Genomic DNA, 20,379 nt, shown 5'->3' with positions numbered 1-20,379 from the left:
TTTAGATATCCAAGAAAAACTGCAAATATACCGGGTGTCCACTTATATTTTCCCCAATTTTAACTGCCTATAACTTCTAAACGGCTTAAGATAGAAATATGCGGTTTTCGATGAAATGTTTTATTTTAGTAAAAGTTTTGTCTGAATGGATTGAATTTTTTATATCGCTTTCAAATACGAAAAGAAAAATGGCTGATTTTTGATAAAAACGTTGTTGACTTTTTTTTAATGGAACACCCAGTATATTTTTTTGTAAATTGAAAGAAAGGTCTTTCACCTATCCAGCGATATAAAGTTTTTCGAAATCGGTTGTCAAATCACTGAGTAATTAAATTTTTAAAATGAGCGGTGCAACGTGGATATCACATACCTAAATAACATAACTAAGCAAAATGATATTATGTTATGTGATTTCCACATTGCATCTTTTCATTTTAAAAATTATTTGCTCAGTCATTTGACAACAGATTTTAAAAAAATTAATATCGCTGGATAGGTAAATGACCGTTTTTTCAAGCTACAGAAAATATACTGGGTGTTTCAATAAAAAAAGTCACTAACGTATTCTTTTTCCAAAAATCCGCCATTTTTTATTTAAAAGCGACATAAAAAATGGTCATTTACCTAAAAACTTGAAAAGCTGGTCATTTCCCTATCCAACGATATAAATTTTTTTAAAATCGGTGGTCAAATGACTGAGCAATTAATTTTTAAAATGAGAGATGCAATGTGGAAATCACATATTATGTTATTTAGGTATGTGATATCCACGTTGCACCTCTCATTTTAAAAATAATTACTCAGTGATTTGACAACCGATTTTGAAAAACTTTATATCGCTGGATAGGTGAATGACCTTTCTTTGAAATAAAAAAATATACTGGGTGTTCCATTACAAAAAGTCAACAACGTTTTTTTCAAAAATCCGCCATTTTTCTTTTCGTATTTGAAAGCGATATAAAAAATTCAGTCCATTCAGTCAAAACTTTTACTAAAATAAAACATTTCAGCGAAAACCGCACATTTCTATCTTGAGCTGTTTAGAAGTTATAGGCAGTTAAAATGGGGGAAAATATAAGTGGACACCCGGTATTTAATTTAATATAAAATCGTAAACACAAATACCCAACTAAGATCAAAAAAAATTCCTACGAGCCACTTTATTGCCTTAACCATGACAACAAATTTACCATAAAGTTAATTAATTGCTGTTATGATATTATTCTTCAGGTACCTTGTCCACTGCGAAGGCTGGCTATTTTAACATGGAAATTCTGATCTTACTTGTGACATTTCTGAATAGTTTGACCGATGTGAGCCCGAACCACTTCTGGCGATTTTGGAGCCACGAGTGACTTCTCGTGCCTGGCCCACGCCTGCTATCTATATTTTATTGGATAATTAATTGAAGTAAACGGTGCTTATCGTGTCTCAATAGGCGTCCTAGATATTCAAGTTTTCTTTGCTTAATTGTTGTGCGTACGATTTATTTCTCTTTTTCAATTCGGTGCATTACCTTTATCTTGATGATATTTTCACTTCAGGATATACGAAGAATAAGTCGGTACACCCACATTTCGAATACTTCTAGTTTTTTTATCAGAGTCTCTGTGAGCTTCCAGGCCTCCGCACTATACAGTAAGAACTAAAAAAATAAAGCGAGTTAAATAAATCTATTTAACTAGACTAGTTTTAGAGGAAGAGACAAATCCTTGGTTATGAGGAGCTTCCTCATATTAATAAAGCTGTTATGATAGATTTATCACATCGAATTTCATGGTTGTTGTTTATTTAATAATGGTAGGGGAGCAAAGTATGCTAAATGTGCCGTCACTCGAGCGTAATGGCGACCTATTGGGTTGTGAACAGTAGGTCCCAAAACCAAAAAAAGTTAAGTAAAGTTTTCCATTTTAGTGGGCGCTTGCCATTTTTTAATTTAATTTTCCATTTCCAACAATTGTTTTTTCCGATTTAGACGCCATCTATCCATAATTCAAAAAAATGTTTCGAATAAAATTACTTTTTTTACGTAAGAAATCCAAATCTGAAATAAAAAATGGGGGCTCCTATTTAAGATTTTAAAGTAACCCCCACACCACCTCCATGGGGGGTCGTGTTTGCTGCCATTCGATAGATTTTTCAAAAATATTGAATAAGTGTATTTTACAGATTTTCGATCTGATGTTTATTTCGCGAAATATCGCGGGATTCGTATTTAAAATATTAAATTTACTCCACACCCCTCTCCGTGGGAAGTCGTGTTTGCTATCATTTGATTGATTTTTAAAAATTATTGAGAAAATATTTCTTAGTTTTTCGATCTGTCATTCATTTCGCGAAATATTCGCTTTTCTCTTGTGAAACTTTGGGACTCACCCATTTCCTTACGGCCGGCTCAAATCGTCAGATTTTTGAAATATACACTCTTTTGCATGTACTTAACTTACCTTATCTTAATCTGACAATTTCGAGTTTTTTAAGGATAGATATATGGTAGATGTATGTCTGCAGGGTACCAGGATTCTCCCCATATGATAATCTGACGCGCTCGAGCAACTGCAAAATTCCCGCTTGGGCTCCCCTACCATAATGCCTACTAAAAAATTTTGGAGAAAACTGACGGAATTGTCACGGGCTTATCATTTGTCAGCTCATTTTTATTACTCCACTTATAAATACGAAATAATCTTCCCCACTTTTATATTACCTGAAAATGTACTTTTACGTAATGATATATTTACTAAATACCTAAGAGGTAATCAAAACCAAAAGATCTGTTTATTTTTAAATCTTTTTTATATATTTCACTTGTTCTTTGTCTCTTTGTCAATTTGTCCAGTAAAATTCTTGTAATCGATTTTAACCTTCGGATGCCCAAGGGCGTAAATTTTTACCCCAATGCATGTTTTTATTTCATAAATTCAGAAATATTTTCAATTTTAAACTCATTATTTTTTTATTTGACTTTAATATCATTCTAGATACCCTCATATTTTGTAATAAAAAAAAATTCCCTATAATTTACGAAAAAAAAAAAAAATTTCTTAATATGGGGTCAAAGACGAACTCCCTTGGCGTTCCATATTCCAATTTTATATTAAATAAAAATATGTTTTACTAATGTTTATTTATAATTTATTGACACAATAGTCACAATAAAATTACGAATACATTATTTCATTTCTTAAAACAACTTAATTTTTTTGTCAATTGTCATTTTTGACTTGGGGTCATTTTTTACCCCCGTTGGTCATCCGTGTAACAAAAAAAGGTTGGTCATCGGAAATTTAAACATAGTTCCCGACTAGCTGAGTTCCTGAGATCTGAAATTTTGGGAATACCTCAGAACTCGATGACAAAGTAATATTCAACAGCTTTTGTATGGATGCATTGAGTTTTATTATTCCAAAAAATCATAGTTATTTTAATACTGTTGCACTAGAGAACTTATATGCCAAGAACTTATTTCCATACCTAACATCCAATATGGTCTAGTGGCCAAGGTACCTGGCTTTCACCCAGGAGGCCCAGGTTCGATTCCCGGTATCGGAAATCCCTTTTGTTCTTAAAATTGATATTTTAATGTGAACAATAACTTATTTTTATAATACTTTTTTTATATTATGTCCTCATCATCATCATTCTCTTTGCCTTATCCCTATGCGGGGTCGGCGTCCCTAATTGCATTTCTCCACACAATTCTATCTTGGGTCATATCAATATTAATCCCCTATACCAACATATCCTGCCTTATCGTCTCCCCCAGGTCTTCTTTGGTCTTCCTCTCCTACTCCTTTCAGGAATCTGCACTTCAGCTATTCTTCGTATTGGGTGATTAACGTCTCGACGTTGAACATGACCAAACAATCTTAACCTATGGTCTCTTATTTTGGCATCAATTGGTGCCACACCTAGACTTCCCCTAATATACTCATTTCTAATTTATCCTTCTTTGTCACTCCACTTATCCATCTAAGCATTCTCATTTCCGCCACATGCATTCGTTGTTACTCTTTATTTTTCACTGCCCAACATTCAGTTCCACATCATAGCCGGTCTTATGGCTGTTTTATAGAATTTTACCTTCAGCTTCATTGGAATTTTTCTGTCACACAACACACCACTCGCTTCCTTCCACTTCATCCATCCAGCCCTAATTCTACTGCATGCATCTCCATATATTTCTCCATTACTCTGTCATACCGAACCTAGGTACTTAAAACTATTGCTTTTCACAATCGTTTCACCATCCAAAGTTACCATTTTAGTTGTAGTACCTCCATCTTTAAATTTCAAATACTCTGTTTTTGTCCTACTAAGTTTTAAACCTTTTTCCTCCAGAGCTTGTCTCCCTGTTCCAGTTTTTGTTCTAAATCTCTTTCACTATTTCCTACTAACACGACATCATCAGCATACATTAAGCACCATGGAACGTTACCCTGTAGTTTCGCTGTTGTCTGGTCCAAAACTAATGAGAATAAATAAGGACTAAGCACCGAGCCTTGGTGCAATCCTACTTTCACCTGAAATTTATCAGTCTCTCCTGTCCTAACACTTTATGTCCTATAAATAATAAAAACAAGGTATGTATTACAAAAAATTCTTTTTTATAAACGTATAATCATTGAAATTTTTTAGTTAGCAATTAATATAATTCTTCCTGAATAGAGATAAAAACCTTTTTGTTTTTGGCTTATTATCAATAACTATAATAAGTATTGTTTTCAGCAATTCTGAAAAAATGCGAAAACCTTGAATTATCTATGTCAGTCTGTTCCAGAGACTTTTTAACACAACTCCTTAGTCATTAGACCAGATAGCATAACAAGTAGAGTATCGAATGAAAGCCAAAATATAACCCAAGGATGGTACTTAATGTGAGAAATTTGACCTAGTGCTTCTAGTCTTAGAGTTGCAACCGGAAGTACTGTTTTAAAGATAGTACAAGCGATTTATTATTCGAGACACCTAAGCAAGATGAACACAAATATATACATACAGTAGAACCTCGATAAGTCGGATTAATCGGGACCACGGCCAATCCGGGTTATAGAAAATCTGGGTTAGCCGGAAAATATGGTAAAAATTAATAAAATACAGTATACTTACATATAAACTCCATTACACTTGAGAAATACATATGCAGAGTACATCTAAATTACGTATAATTATATACCTACAGTATTGTTCATTTCTTGGTAAAAAACTCAGTCAAACTGAAAAAATGTTTGTTTTGCCTGATGAAAATCGCTTGGGGTTAGCCGGATTTCCGGGTTATCGGAGGTCGAATTATCGGGGTTTCACTGTACTTTCTGTTTCAAACCCCTCTATCCGTCCGTCTGTCTGCATCCAAGAAAATTATTCCTACGTTACTAAAACAGATAGAATGGCAAATTAATTAATTAATAATTAAAAAAATTATACTTTTTATATGATTATTTCATTCATAGCAGATTCTGACCAATAGAAAGCTACAGAAATCTAAATTAGACTGATAATTTTTGATAATTTCCCGTCGTCAAGTATATTACGTCAGAGGCCCTTCGTTGCTGCGAAAAAATACATTCAGTACATTAATGACAAGTAATATTTTAAAAATTATAAAAGTGATGACTTTCAACCGTAAAATATTTATAACAACTGTGTGTTTAATTGTACTAATTTGTACTTACATAAATAAATTACAATAAAATTTTGGTTTTGAACAGTTTTATTCATGAAATAATCGCAACAAATTACACTCGATCTCTAAAATTAATATAGAATTTTTGCCCTCGTGACACTTTTGACATAATTTCAATCGCCTTCGGCTCGTGAAATTAAAACTGTCAAAGTGTCACTCGGGAAAAGTTTAATAATTTTATAGCTCTTGTGCAATTACTACTGATAATTTTTGATAATTTCCCGTCGTCAAGTATATTACGTCAGATGCCCTTCGTTGCTACGAAAAAATACATTCACTGACATTAATGACAATTAATGTTTTAAAAATTATAAAAAGTGATGACTTTCAACCGTCAAATTAATATTTATAACAACTGTGTGTTTAATTGTACTAATTTGTACTTACATAAATAAATTACAATAAAATTTTGGTGTTGAACAGTTTTATTCATGAAATAATCGCAACAAATTGCACTCGATCTCTAAAATTAATATAGAATTTTTGCCCTCGTGACACTTTGACATAATTTCACTCGCCTTCGGCTCGTAAAATTAAAACTGTCAAAGCGTCACTCGGGAAAAATTTAATAATTTTAGAGCTTTTCACTACAAAAATGTATTTTGTCGAACCGATGACGGTCGCTAATTTAATAATTTTTCCCATCCAAACAGTGCACAACGTCCCTAAAGAAGTTTTCACTTCAAAAATTTATTTCGTCGAAGCGATAAAGGTCGCTAATTTATATTTTTCTCCATCCAAAAAGTGCACAACGTCCCTCAAGAAGTTTCCACTTCAAAAATTGATTTCATCGAAGCGAAGACGGTCGCTAATTTAATGCTTTTTTTCCATCGAAAAAGTGCACAACGTCCCTAAAGAAGTTTCACTTCAAATATTTATTTTGTCGAAGCGATGACGGTCTATAATTCAATACTTTTCCCCATCCAAAAAGTGCACAACGTCCCTCAAGAAGTTTTCGCTTTACGAATTTATTTCATCGAAGCGATGACGGTCGGTATGACGGTCGATAATTTAATACTTTTTTCCATCCAAAAAGAGCACAACGTCCCTAAAGAAGTTTTTACTTCAAATGTTTATTTCGTCGAAGCGATGACGGTCGCTTATTTATTACTTTATCCAAATCCAAATTTAATAATTTTTCCCTATTCAAAAAGTGCACAACGTCCCTAAAGAAGTTTTCACTTCAAAAATTTATTTCGCCGAAGCGATGACGGGCGCTAATTCAATACTTCTTGCCCATCTAAAAAGTGTACAACGTCCCCAAAATAAGTTTTCACGATGCCGTTCGCTAATTCAATAATTTTTCCCTATCTAAAAAGTGCACAACGTCCCTAAAGAAATTTTCACTTCAAAAATTTATTTCGTCGAAACGATGACGGTCGCTAATTTAATAATTTTTCCCCATCCAAAAAGTGCACAACGACCCTCAAGGAGTTTTCACTTCAAACATTTATTTCTTCGAAGCGATGACGGTCGCAATGACGGTCGCCAATTTAATACTTTTTCCCATTCAAAAAGTGCACAACGTCCCTAAAGAAGTTTTCAATACAATACATATATGTATGTACAAAATTTATTTCGCCGAAGATGACGGTCGCGATGACGGTCGCGAAATAAATCCTTTTTTCCTATCGAAAAACAGGTTTTACATTTATTTTAAATTTAAACACTTCTATTCAATTTATGTATAGATACACATAATGCAGATACGTACAAAATTTATTTCGTCGAAGAGATGACGGTCGCAATGACGGTCGCGAAATAAATCTTTTTCCCCATCCTAAAATAGGTTTTACATTTATTTTAAATTTAAATAATTCTATACAATTTATATATACATACAAATAATATATAGCATAAGCGATGACGGTCGCGATGACGGTCGCAATGACGGTCGTGAATTCAATGCTTTTTCCCCTATCCAAAAATCGCACAACGTCCCTAAAGAAGTTTTCACTTTAAAAATTTTAAATATTTTTAATATTCGCGGTGTGCAAGTACTTGGAAGGCATACGAGAAACGATCGTGCGCGAATAGCGGAGAAATATTGCAACTTTCATATTGTCAATTGAAATTGTCAAATTGACGTACATTTCATACCTACTGTCGTTGAAGAAGAAAAATTATATATTGCTCCAAAATATTGATATGATATGCAATTATTATATAAAGGTAAATCTAATTAATTGTATTTTGCTTGCAGTACTGCATTTTAATAACTAATTTTATTTACTACATACAATTGTTTACGTTTTAATAACATAACCTGAATCTATTTTTTCTTCTTATTATATTTTTGAACTATGGACTTGAGAATTATTCAGTAACCAGGACTAATATATTTGGCCAATATAATTAAAAGTGCGAATAAAGTTGCAGAGCGTAGAAACCAGGTGTCGCTTTTCCGAACTTGCACAGTCCCAATACTTATTACGCTATTTTATAGAGCTCTAAAAATCATTGTAACTGATTAAAATAGTTATTATTCTAATTTTAATGGTTTTTGAATTAAACACGAAAATGTTATAGGACAAACTTTAAACGTTGTTTTCTCGAAACTTTACTTTTTGACTTATGACAGTCTTTGAGTCGAGGTGCGATATTCTTTTTAATCAGAAATATTATTAACTATTTTTGCTATTAAAGAACTGACAGATAAGCTACTGCGTTTTTAAAGTGAGGCGCTCAGAGCAACAGTGGCCCAACCCACATACACAATTTTACCAAAACGCTTTTACTACATTAAAGTTATGCGTAAATTAAATATTTTCAGATGCAGATTGGCTCAAGCAACTATTAGTTGATCTACTCTGCATCTGAAAATATTTAAATAACGGATAACTTTAATGTAATTAAAGCGTTTCGGTAAAATTGTAGGATGTGAGTTAGGCCACTGTTGCTCTGAGCGCCTCAAATATAGATTAAAAAAAATTACTTTGACCTGATGTAGACGTCAAAGGATCAAATAAAGAATTTATTTGACTTTTTGAAAATATATTCGAAAATAAATATAACTATTTTATTAAAAAGCTTTCGTAAGTCACTCGTTTCTGCAATAAACTAGAGCAACCGGATTTCTACTCGCGCCCCTTTTTGCACTTTTTCAGGTTCCGAATACGTTTACATATACCATACACATTTCGAGATTTTCCGAAACCCTTACGCCGTTTACACTTATGGCAGCGAAATGCTTATTTACATAATAAAATGCCAAAAGGAGAATAAAATTCGGCAACACTGCGAGGAAGAAATATTGATTCTTGGAGCCCTTTTGCTCATCGCAAATACGGCTTAACCGAAGTTACAACGTCTATCGGTGCGTCGACGTGCTGAAAATAGTTTCAGGGATATTCTGTCCCTTTCTGTCCCATTTATCCAACAGAACCGGTCTTTTATCTCTATCAATTTGTCGGCGAAGTTTAGTTTGTAATCAGTAGTTCAAAATCTTTTCGATTAGCTTACATACATAAGTACCATTTGATGTTAAAGTCTACACTTAAAGGCAGAAATTGCCGTTGTCGAAATTTTAAATAGACGTGATTATAGTTTAGATTTACCCTTTTTATGAGGTTCTTTTTAATAGAAATTTAGCAACTACCAGAGCTATTAGTAATTCGCTAAAATAAGGAAGAAAAAATGTTTAAAAAAACAAATTGTCGAAACCAAAAGACTCCATCTTTAAACAAATAAATGTTTAAAAATTTAATAAAATCTTTGGATTTCTTAGTTCGGAAACAGATTCTCTCTTATACCTATGCCCCGTTAATTATATTTTATAGTTAACATAAAAGGCAAGGATTTTTATTTTCTTTTCAGAGCATCATTACGATAACTTTCCTGATGAGAACTAAAGGGTTCGAAATGGCCATAGAAAGGGGGTAATGGTCTCTGAATTGAAAACAAAAATAATGCCTTCTTCTACCTACGTTCTTACTCACGTTTTGAGTATTAGGAGACAGTTTCGTTGATCTTTGCCTCGATGAATTGACGTGTAGTGGAGTGCAACTATTTAGACCCCCACGTCTCTGCATTCATCACCCTTTATTCCTTGTAAATTGTAGAAGGATGGGGCATAGGTATAAGAGAGAATCTGTTTCCGAACTAAGAAATCCAAAGATTTTATTAAATTTTTAAACATTTATTTGTTTAAAGATGGAGTCTTTTGGTTTCGACAATTTGTTACTAGATGTCGCTCACGCGTCTGAACGTTAATTATATTTTATAGTTAACATAAAAGGCAAGGATTTTTATTTTCTTTTCAGAGCATCATTACGATAACTTTCCTGATGAGAACTAAAGGGTTCGAAATGGCCATAGAAAGGGGGTAATGGTCTCTGAATTGAAAATAAAAATAATGCCTTCTTCTAAAAAATGTTTATTTTGTTGATATGATATCGGGTCCTCAGACATTTTTTTCCATTGTCATTCTTTATTATATCCATTATGATTTCAATATACGTGTATCACAATGGAATTTATAACGATATAGATTTTCATTACGATACAGATTTTTAACCAATAGAATCGCTAGATGACGTTCTGTCTCGAAGGTGGCACATGCGCAATGAAAAATGTCAAGTCAAATGCACACGCTTTGATACAATAGGTATATTGAAAAAATCATATATACTACTTGAATTAAATTGTCACTATGATGCTCATATTCTAAAATAAACTCGCCGCTTCGCTGCTCGTATCGTATTCTTCACACTGGGATCATCATTCTTCTTCTTTAAGTGCCGTCTCCTAATTGGAGGTTGGATATCATGATCACTATCTTTACTCCATCCACCGCTGCTCTAAAGAGTTCTATAGAACTGCATCTAAACCAGTCCCTTAAATTCTTTAACCATGACACTCTCCTTCTTCCTATACTCCTTCCGCCTCTTATCTTTCCCTGTATTATCAGTCTTAGCATTTCATATCGCGGTCCCCTCATTACGTGTCCCAGATATTGTAACTTTCTTATTTTTATTGTGTTTATTATTTCGCATTCTTTACCCATTTCTCGCAGTACTTCCGTGTTCGTTTTCCTCTGTGTCCATGCTATTCTAAGCATTCTTCTGTAACACCACATTTCAAATGACTGTAGCTTATTTATGTGTTCTTGCTTTAATGTCCAGCTTTCAAGTCCATATTGTAGTATCGAGAACACGTAGCATCTCAAAGCTCTTGCTCTCAGTTCTAAGCTAAGGTCTTTGTTGCAGAGAACTGTTTTCATTTTTACAAACGCATTTCTTGTTATTTCTATCCTGGTCCTTATTTATGTTGTTTGATCATTTTTCTCTGAAATCCAGGTTCCTAGGTATTTGTATTTATCAACCCTTTCTATCGGTACATTTCCCAAATGTATGCTTGTTTGTATGTTTGTTTTCTTAGTTATTATCATGTATTTGGTCTTTTTTATATTCATTTTTAGTCCATATTCTTTACAGAAATTGTTTGTTTTGTTCAGTAGTAGTTGGAGTTGTTCAGCAGAGCTTGCTTTAATCACGGTGTCATCTGCATATCTTATGTTGTTAATAGATCTTCCGTTAATTATTATTCCTTCACTTTGAGATAGCAATGCTTCTTCAAAAATGGCTTCACTATATGCATTAAAGAGTAATGGAGACATAATACATCCCTGCCGAACTCCTCTCCTGATTTCAATTTCTGGACTGGGTTCGTTATCTATTACAATTTGTGCTCTTTGATTCCAGTAAAAGTTTGTTATTATTCGTAAGTCCCTTTTGTCTATGTTTTTTGTCTTTAGAATTTGGACTAATTTTTCATGTCTTACTTTGTCAAAAGCCTTCTCAAAATCAACGTAACAAACATGCACATCCACATTCATGTCCATGCATCTTTGAGCTAACACATTAAAAGCAAATAACGCCTCTCTGGTTCCTAGTCCGTTTCTGAACCTAAACTGACTATCATCTATTCCTTCTTCTAGTTTTTTGTTTATACGACCATGTGTTATTTTCAAGAATAATTTGAGAATGTGACTTATTAATGATATTGTTCTGTATTCATTGCAATCTTTAGCGTTTGTATTTTTAGGGATAGCACAAAAGGTTGAGAGTAACCATTGTTTTGGTATGTTTCCTGTTTTGTACACTGTGTTAAACAAGTCTACGATAATGTCTAAGGTTTCGTCATTTATACATTTTAAGCTTTCTACTGGGAATTGGGATCATCATAACCATCAATAAATGTTCGTTGCCTAATATACTACTAAATTTTAAAAAATTCTGCTCTATGACCGGCCTTCCTCAAAAATGCAGTGTCTCTTATCTTGTGTCAATTTTTATTATACAGGGTGATTCTTTGAGAGTTCTAATTAGACGTTCTAGAAACTTGACATAATTCGATATGCCTAATTGAGGCGTTGAGCGTGGTAGTTGCTCAAGCCTGTACTGCCGTGTTAGGCCCAAAGGCGGTAACTAACATTTCACAAAATGGTGGCAAAATCGATTTCAAAATTGAGTGCTAAAATTTTGACCCGTAAGGGATTTATGGACTAGCTAATAGTTTTAATGCATAGATATATGCCCCAGTTTATTAAGGGAACCATTAATTACATTTTAAAACAAAGTTTTATATAAAAAGAGGTAGATACCGCTAAAACGTTTTATCAAAACTTACTATAAAACTAAGCCTATTAGCGGTATATGGTTTACAGTTGTGATTGATATGAAATAAAAAGCTTTTCTGTGTATTACAGTTTATTAAATTGAAAGAATTAAAGTACTATTAAATGTTATTATTTTGTTGAGCTACAATATGACAACAACAAATTGACAATATTTAGTTGTAGTTATATCTGTTTCTTTCAAGAGTCAATAAATTCATATTGGTTCATTAATATTAATGTTCTATTTGTGATTCAATATAGACAATTTAATATACCACCAAACAACATAATTTGTGTCTGGTACATATACAAAACCTATTTAGTATTACAATACAATGGTATTACCTCATAATTAATATTTTTTATAAAATCTTTTATAGTGCGTCTAATAATTCGGGCAGAACTGTACTTATACTAAACAGAATTCGTTCAGATTGTTATAGATGTTTAAACATCTGCTGAAGCGTTTTAAAGAATTCTTCAACTGTGAATGTGATTGTAAACCATACTTTTGACTTTCTCAGCTATTTTTATTTTGTTTCTTAGCGACAAAGGTTTGCTATTTTACGACAGGCCTGAGTTATTATAGAGCTTCAAGATTTTTATGATCGCCGACACCTGCCCTAATATTATTATGTATTGTTATATTATTGGGTATTTCACAATATTATATTTGGGAAAATACCATAATTTACAGTAATTAGGGCAAATTTTAACATTTTATTAGTTGTATTGTACAAACTAGTTATATGTTATGATTAAAATATGATGACCATTGTCTTTTAGACCGAAAAATACATAATTATGTGATATATAAGATTTTTAAAATATGCAAACAAATTTTTGGATTATTATCCAGGTACCTGACGCATTCTAAGAAAATTTATAAAGGAATAAAACCAGCATTTTTGTATAAAACTTACGTAAAGAATTCTCAAAAGATTAAATAAAGATATCCCAAATCTACAATCCCGTATCTATAATAGCATTGTATAACTAGACTACTAGACATTATCTAGTTAAACAATGATATTAGCTTGTATTTAAACAAAAAAAATGCAATCAATGGGACTGCTAATTCTAATCCCATGTACGACCAACAAAGGGTTTAAACATACAGAAAACTGAAACAAACCTTGAAACAAAGTATGAAACAAACCTTGCGCCTGTATAGGCTGAACATAGTTTTTTTTCATCTCTTGTAATTGCTTTACAATAAATTTTTCTCTTTCTACAATATTGTCTTCAGTGGTATCACCTCGTGGTTTACAACTCTTACTCGACTCTACTTGATTTTCTAAAAAAACATAATACCTATTTTAAGTCTCTTTTTCTAAAAATGTTTGTGGACAGCGTGTGGATATATTATTAAGTTTTTAAAACCTAATTAAAAAAAAGACATATTTCTTAAATATGAAAATCTCTTACTGCCTAAGATATAAAAAATCATCCACTTGGGGCAGATTCATATTGTTTAGGACAACATAATTTGGTTAATTCTTGAAATATTATAAACAAAAATGAAAATACATTTCAATAGATATAATAAACTCGAAAATTTCTTACCATCCTCGCTAATTATTTCTTTTACTAACTATCTAATGCCATCCCCTCTTTGTGAACACACACACACAAGTCTTTTAACTAACACAATAATTTATTGTAAAGTTAGGCCGAATTTACTTTGTAATACTAAGGCGATTTGGCGGTTTCTAAATGTAGGCGTAGCATTCTTGAAAGTAGATTAGCGGTAAGTGCAATATGCTAAGGTATATGGATGGCAACTGTAGCAGATACCGTCAAAACGCCATAGTATTTAACATTTACCGCCAAATGGCTTAGTATTTTAACTGAAAACTGTAGATACCGCTAAGAAAATTGCAATTTTATTTAAAATATAATGCTTCTACAACTCCAAAAACTTTATAAATATATACTAAATACCCTATTTTACCTAAAAATACAAAAATCTCACTTTCGATCAAAAATCAGTTCCCGCCTTTGGGCTTAGCACGGCAGTGTAATACACAATTCGAAGAAAAGCGAGGACAAAGTTTTCTCTGTTGTTCGAGCATTAATTTGAACAGCTCAAATTGGATTTACTGTAATATTTTCTTTTATATATGCATGTCATTATATGCATCTTAGTACTAAAGGATACTGACATGAGTTTGATTGCTAATTTTTACCGTAAATAAGAGTTTGATTATGGGATGGGCCACTTTTCCATTTATCTGTTTTAGAAAATTTTCAGATTCTGAATGGCCCATTCTCAAAGAAATGAAATTACGGATGATTTCAAACCCATCAATTTGTTCAAAAACACTTTGAAATACTCAAAAATTAATTCAAAATTTTTTTCCATTAATAATAGGTATTAGGTATTATCTTCGTAATTTTCTTCCTGTACAAATAAGCCATCATCTTCAGTTTGTATGTTATGTGCAAGATTCAAATAAAAATTATGATTCAGCAGGAATGTAATTAAGTGAGTGTATTTTTTAGTTTTTAGATCTATCGTTCATTTCGCGAAATATTTGCTTTTTTCTTGTGAAACCTTGTACCCATTTCCTTACGCTCCGCCCAAATCATCAGATTTTTGAAATATACACTGTTTTGCATGGGGTCTAGGACGTTTCATCGCCGCCGTTTCGATGCCGCCAGTTCGATGCCGATGCCGGCCGATTCATCGCCAGTCAATTAATCGCTATCTGATATATTTCCGAATTTTCGACAGTTACAATTATTAGTTATTTTTAGTATTAATTAGGAATTCTAGGAAATGCGAGATATGACGGCGATTAAATGGACTGGCGATGAACCGGCGGCATCGAAACGGCCGGCGATGAACCGGTGGCATCGAAACGTCCCATTCCGTTTTGCATGTACCAACTTAACTTACCTTACCTTAATCTGACAATTTCGAGTTTTTCTAAGCTAGATTTTTTTTTCGGCCCCCTCTTAACGAACCCCCCTGTGTTTAGAGCCAATATATGGTAGAGGTACATCTACAGGGTACCAGGTTTCTCACCATATGATAATCTGACGCGCTCGAGTTAATGCAAAAATCCCCGCTTGGGCTCCATACCATTACTTTTCTATGAATTTTCCATTATCCGTATAAGGTTATGGCTTTAATACACGATCCGGGTCTAATCATATATACCTTGACTGGGAATGGAAGAAGCAGGCAGAAAAAAATTCACCGAGTTATATAGGAGTTATAGAGATAATAACGCCGAAGAGAATTATTTCTCTCCTATTTCCCTTCACTCTTTCTACTTGGAATCGGTTGACGTGAAACTGGTCTTCTGTTATCTTTTTCTTGCTAATTTTTATGAGTTTTGTCTTCGTCACGTCCATATTGTTGACTCTAATACGTGATTTTGTTCATCTATAATGTTATATGCATAACTGATCTTGTTTACCCGGTACCCGTCTCGGACTATGGTACTGCTTTTTTCCATTTCGTGCAAAGCTTCGCTAAATATTCTCTCAGAGTGAAGACTGAAGATTAGAGGAAGCAAAGTACAGTCTTGCTTCACTACATGCATGATTTTCACATCTTTGGTGTATTTACCTTCAATTCTGAGAGTTGCGGTCTGATTCGGTCTGATTCGAATTATTATATTATAAAGAAGGTTTTTTCTATTTATTTTTATATATTTGTTGTTAATTTCTGCCTATTCTATTCTTTTCATCATCTCAACGTACCGTATTCGATCAGACGTTTTCTATAGTGGAAGTCACTTTCAGATGGCAGTGTACGGTACGGATATAGGATAACAGTGTTGCTAATTCCACTGTCACTGTAAATTTTGCCACTTTTTTAAAATAAGCAGGGCCAAACTCAAAAAAAAGGTCACAAATGTGTAGAAGTTTTTTATTTTACATTTATAAATACCTTTCAAATTATAAATCTTTTAAGAGCCAGCCCATAACGTACGATTAAAAACGTTGACAACATTGTAGTTATTTCGGTCACTGCTTTCTTTCTACTTTTCTCGATCTTAGTCGGCAAACATAGTGGAAGCGGTTTCCGCTTACGGTCAATCCGCGCGTACCCGCTTTTAAACGTTTTGAAGGTATTTGTGTACCATTTCAAGTTCGAGTTACGCATGAGCCATTTTCAGTACGAGTACCACTAGTAGTGTGCTAGATGGTTAGAAATTATCATTTCTAACATGTTCATTAAACATCACTTCAACTTCAAAATCTTTCTCAGAATCGATATCTGACAAATCGATATCTTTTATGAAAAAAAAAAAAAAGAATTAATAATTATTTAAACGAAAATCAAGATTCACAGGTACTAAATAGCGTGGATTGTGGATTATTTTGATTGAATCATCAGCTGATCTCATAGCAGTGACTAGTAAAAATGAAAACAATCCTAACTGCGCAAGTCAGTACAAATAGTTTCTGCTTGAAGGCATGTATCAAAAGGACCGTTCAGTTACCGATTTCGAAACGGTACATGGATCGCTTGGAACAACACAGTGTACGATACGAATCATCATTCATGTTTGCTTGGAACGCACTTTTTATAATACGCAACGCATGACGAAGGCAGTACGAAGGACGGATTTCATGTCACTTGGAACGCGCCTATAGTCAACGCAGGTTCGCGCGGGCGAACCGCTTTAACCCGCCTGACCGCTTTTACTCGAATGAGAATTTAGTTTTTTCCGCGCGTTTTTAATGTTTTAATGTTTGTACAATGAATAAGGAGGCATTAATTGCTGCCGTTTTTGAAAGATTTCACATTCTTTCATTATCTTATTTTAAATTTTGAAATAGATATGATATTCTCCATAAATTATTTTTTCGCGATTAAGAAAATGTTTACCAATTTTTTTTCTGTTCAGTTTAATCAAAACATAATCAAAAGCAATCATATCGTCATCAGAAGACGAAATTTTGCTATAAGATATAGACGCAACTGACAAATTTGAACGATTTCTCTTGCTTTTACCCGTCTTCACTATGTTACCATTGCCGCGCGCGACAACCGCTCAGATTCGCGCGGGTTGCCCTTAAGCGGAAACCGCTTCCACTATGTGTGCCGCCTTAGTTCGAAACAGCAGACTTGCGATTTGATGGGGTTAGGCTTTAGTGAGTTCTTGTCGTAGTATTTATCAAAATTATAATGTCTAAAAGTGGTTGCTCGAGCCTGGTCTCGACCCCTTTGAATTTTCGGTTCTGCACGATTAAAGCAAGGTCGACAGTGAACAATAAGTATTCGGCAGTCCTGTAGTGATCGGTTGGTCCTTAAGGTACACATTAAACAACATGAATGATGAGCTAGGTCATTCTTCTGGTTCCGCCAGCGACTTTTATTCCAATCGAAACATACAAAGAATCTCATTTTTTCAAGTAATCATCATCACCAACAACTATTTCATCCCTTGTCGGCTATTATCCTCCCTTAGGTTTGTCCATTCATATCTGTTTGCTATTTTTGCATCTGTTTTTAAGTAATAATGTATTAATACAACCAAAATATAAAAGTTTGTATAAAATATTTGTATTCAAATCAAAGTCAAAAACTTTCTGTGATCCGTATATTTCTCGTAAACCCGAATAATAAACTATTCCTTTTGTGCCAATCAGCATGTTCAAATAAAAAGCTTTACCTTGTAAATAAAATATTAACTGCTACTTACAGCAGATCGCTGTTCTTTTTGGACCTCTAAATAGCTTATTTTAAAAATGGATACACTATTACTTTTCTATGAATTTTCCATTATCCGTATAAGGTTATGTGAAGCTATAATACACGATCCGGGTCTGATCATATATACCTTGATTGGGAATGGAAGAAGCAGGCAGAAAAAAATTCACCGAGTTATATAGGAGTTATAGAGATAATAAAGCCGAAGAGAATGATTTCGGGCGGTATTTACGGTTTCTTGATGTTCGTATGAGATTTAGTTGTCGGCAGAACGCTGGAAGTCGTTTTCTCTGATTAATTTCCTTTTCTCTTTCGGGGAATTTGTTTATTTTTAGGTTACAAGTTATAGAAAAGTATTTTTCTTTTATTTTATGTTGGAGAAGCGGGAGCATCGTAAACACGCATATTTGATGTTGTTTTTCATAGCGTTTTTATATAGAAAAGAATTATAGGGATGGGACCAAAAACGCGAAATGTGTATGCTGAATGGGACAGATCAAGTCTGATAAAAGTTGAGCCAGTAATACACCGTATGGTGAAAATGAAAGGCATAAATTCGTTATTTCGTAAACCGGCAACTTTACGGAAAATCCCGAAACAGGTCGATTTTTATTTTTAAATTATGATATTCTGGCATATACAGATACAGGGCCTCCAGAAACTCTACCGACAAACGAAGACAGGAGATTCCTCAGATAAATATAAGACATTTTAACCCAATTCTTCTAGTCCGAAAATGTTTCCTAAGGGAGCTAGAGCTCTTTGAAGATGGCGTCTTGTAATTAATTTTTGTTAAGTAAATCCAGAACGCGCTTATTTAAAAAAATGAAAATTGGTGCACGTATTTATTTTCTAGAGATAAATCGACTTCATTTGTTTTGAGTTTTTAGTACCGATCATAGGCGTCCGTTTTGGGTAGGGCAACGGTTATTCTATCGCAAAACTTTTACGTCTTTAACTTTTTAGCATTTTTGATACTGGATTATTAAATTACGAGCTATGCTAGTAGTAAAAGATACTCTTGCTTTAAGTCCGTAGAACACACCGTTTTCTGGAAAAATCAATTTGAAAATTTTTCTTTTTTGAATTAAAAAAAAAAAAAATAGAAAAAAACATTTAGAAAAACGAAAACTGGTACGTTTATTTATATGCCAGAGACGAATCGATTTCATTATTTGCGAATTTCTAGTACCGGTCATATGCGTCCGTTTTGGGTAGGTGGAAGGTTATTTTATCGCATAATTTTTTAGAGACCCAGAAACACTGTGTCAGAGGATGGCAAGAGACTCGAATTGAATCAAAACGAAAACGATTATTTTCTTTTCCTTTTTCATGCTTTACTCGGTTTAGAGTACAAAATGACCAAGTGTTCTTAAAGTATTCTGAGACGCATTGTTGGAGAAGCTCCTCCTAGCGGCGCCGCTTGATACTATCGTATCTCGGTTAACAGAATCCTGACTCTTGGTCGAAATTTATTTTATTTATTTTGTCATTCCCCGTTAGAGGACAGTCTAACCACAATATACTGCAGATATTTTAATAGATGCAGTTCTTCTTCGTCTCGAGTTGATTCAATTCAGTCTACTTGCAATAGCCTCTTTGATAAAGGGTAGAGACCCAGAAACACTGTGTCAGAGGATGGCAAGAGACTCGAATTGAATCAAAACGAAAACGATTATTTTCTTTTCCTTTTTCATGCTTTACTCGGTTTAGAGTACAAAATGACCAAGTGTTCTTAAAGTATTCTGAGACGCATTGTTGGAGAAGCTCCTCCTAGCGGCGCCGCTTGATACTATCGTATCTGGGTTAACAGAATCCTGACTCTTGGTCGAAATTTATTTTATTTATTTTGTCATTCCCCGTTAGAGGACAGTCTAACCACAATATACTGCAGATATTTTAATAGATGCAGTTCTTCTTCGTCTCGAGTTGATTCAATTCAGTCTACTTGCAATAGCCTCTTTGATAAAGGGTAGAGACCCAGAAACACTGTGTCAGAGGATGGCAAGAGACTCGAATTGAATCAAAACGAAAACGATTATTTTCTTTTTCTTTTTCATGCTTTACTCGGTTTAGAGTACAAAATGACCAAGTGTTCTTAAAGTATTCTGAGACGCATTTTTGGAGAAGCTCCTCCTAGCGGCGCCGCTTGATACTATCGTATCTCGGTTAACAGAATCCTGACTCTTGGTCGAAATTTATTTTATTTATTTTGCATAATTGTTTGCCTTTAATTTTTAAGAATTTTTAAATTTGATTATTAAATTTTGATGTATTTTAGTACTAAAAGTTACTCTTGCTATAAGTTGGTAAAATAAATCGTCTTTTTTTCAATTTTTTTCAATTTTTTTTCATATTCAAAAAACGAAAAATTTTCAAATCGATTTTTCTAGAAAACGGTGT

The 20,379-nt window shown here is 33.5% G+C and overlaps 1 protein-coding gene and 1 non-coding gene across 3 annotated transcripts in view; both read left to right on the top strand.

Moving 5' to 3' along the window:
- The window catches only part of LOC114329770 (bone morphogenetic protein 1), a 1,195,441-nt gene that overhangs the window by 572,059 nt on the left and 603,003 nt on the right, over nucleotides 1–20,379 (top strand). The window lies entirely within an intron of this gene.
- On the top strand, nucleotides 3,481–3,552 carry Trnae-uuc (transfer RNA glutamic acid (anticodon UUC)). The gene has a single exon. It is a non-coding gene; the product is annotated as a tRNA-Glu (tRNA).

This window comes from Diabrotica virgifera, chromosome 5, assembly GCF_917563875.1.
Source record: "Diabrotica virgifera virgifera chromosome 5, PGI_DIABVI_V3a".
Taxonomy (NCBI): Eukaryota; Metazoa; Arthropoda; class Insecta; order Coleoptera; family Chrysomelidae; genus Diabrotica; species Diabrotica virgifera.
Note: the sequence above shows the minus strand (reverse complement) of the source record. Positions and strands in the feature narration are given on the sequence as shown.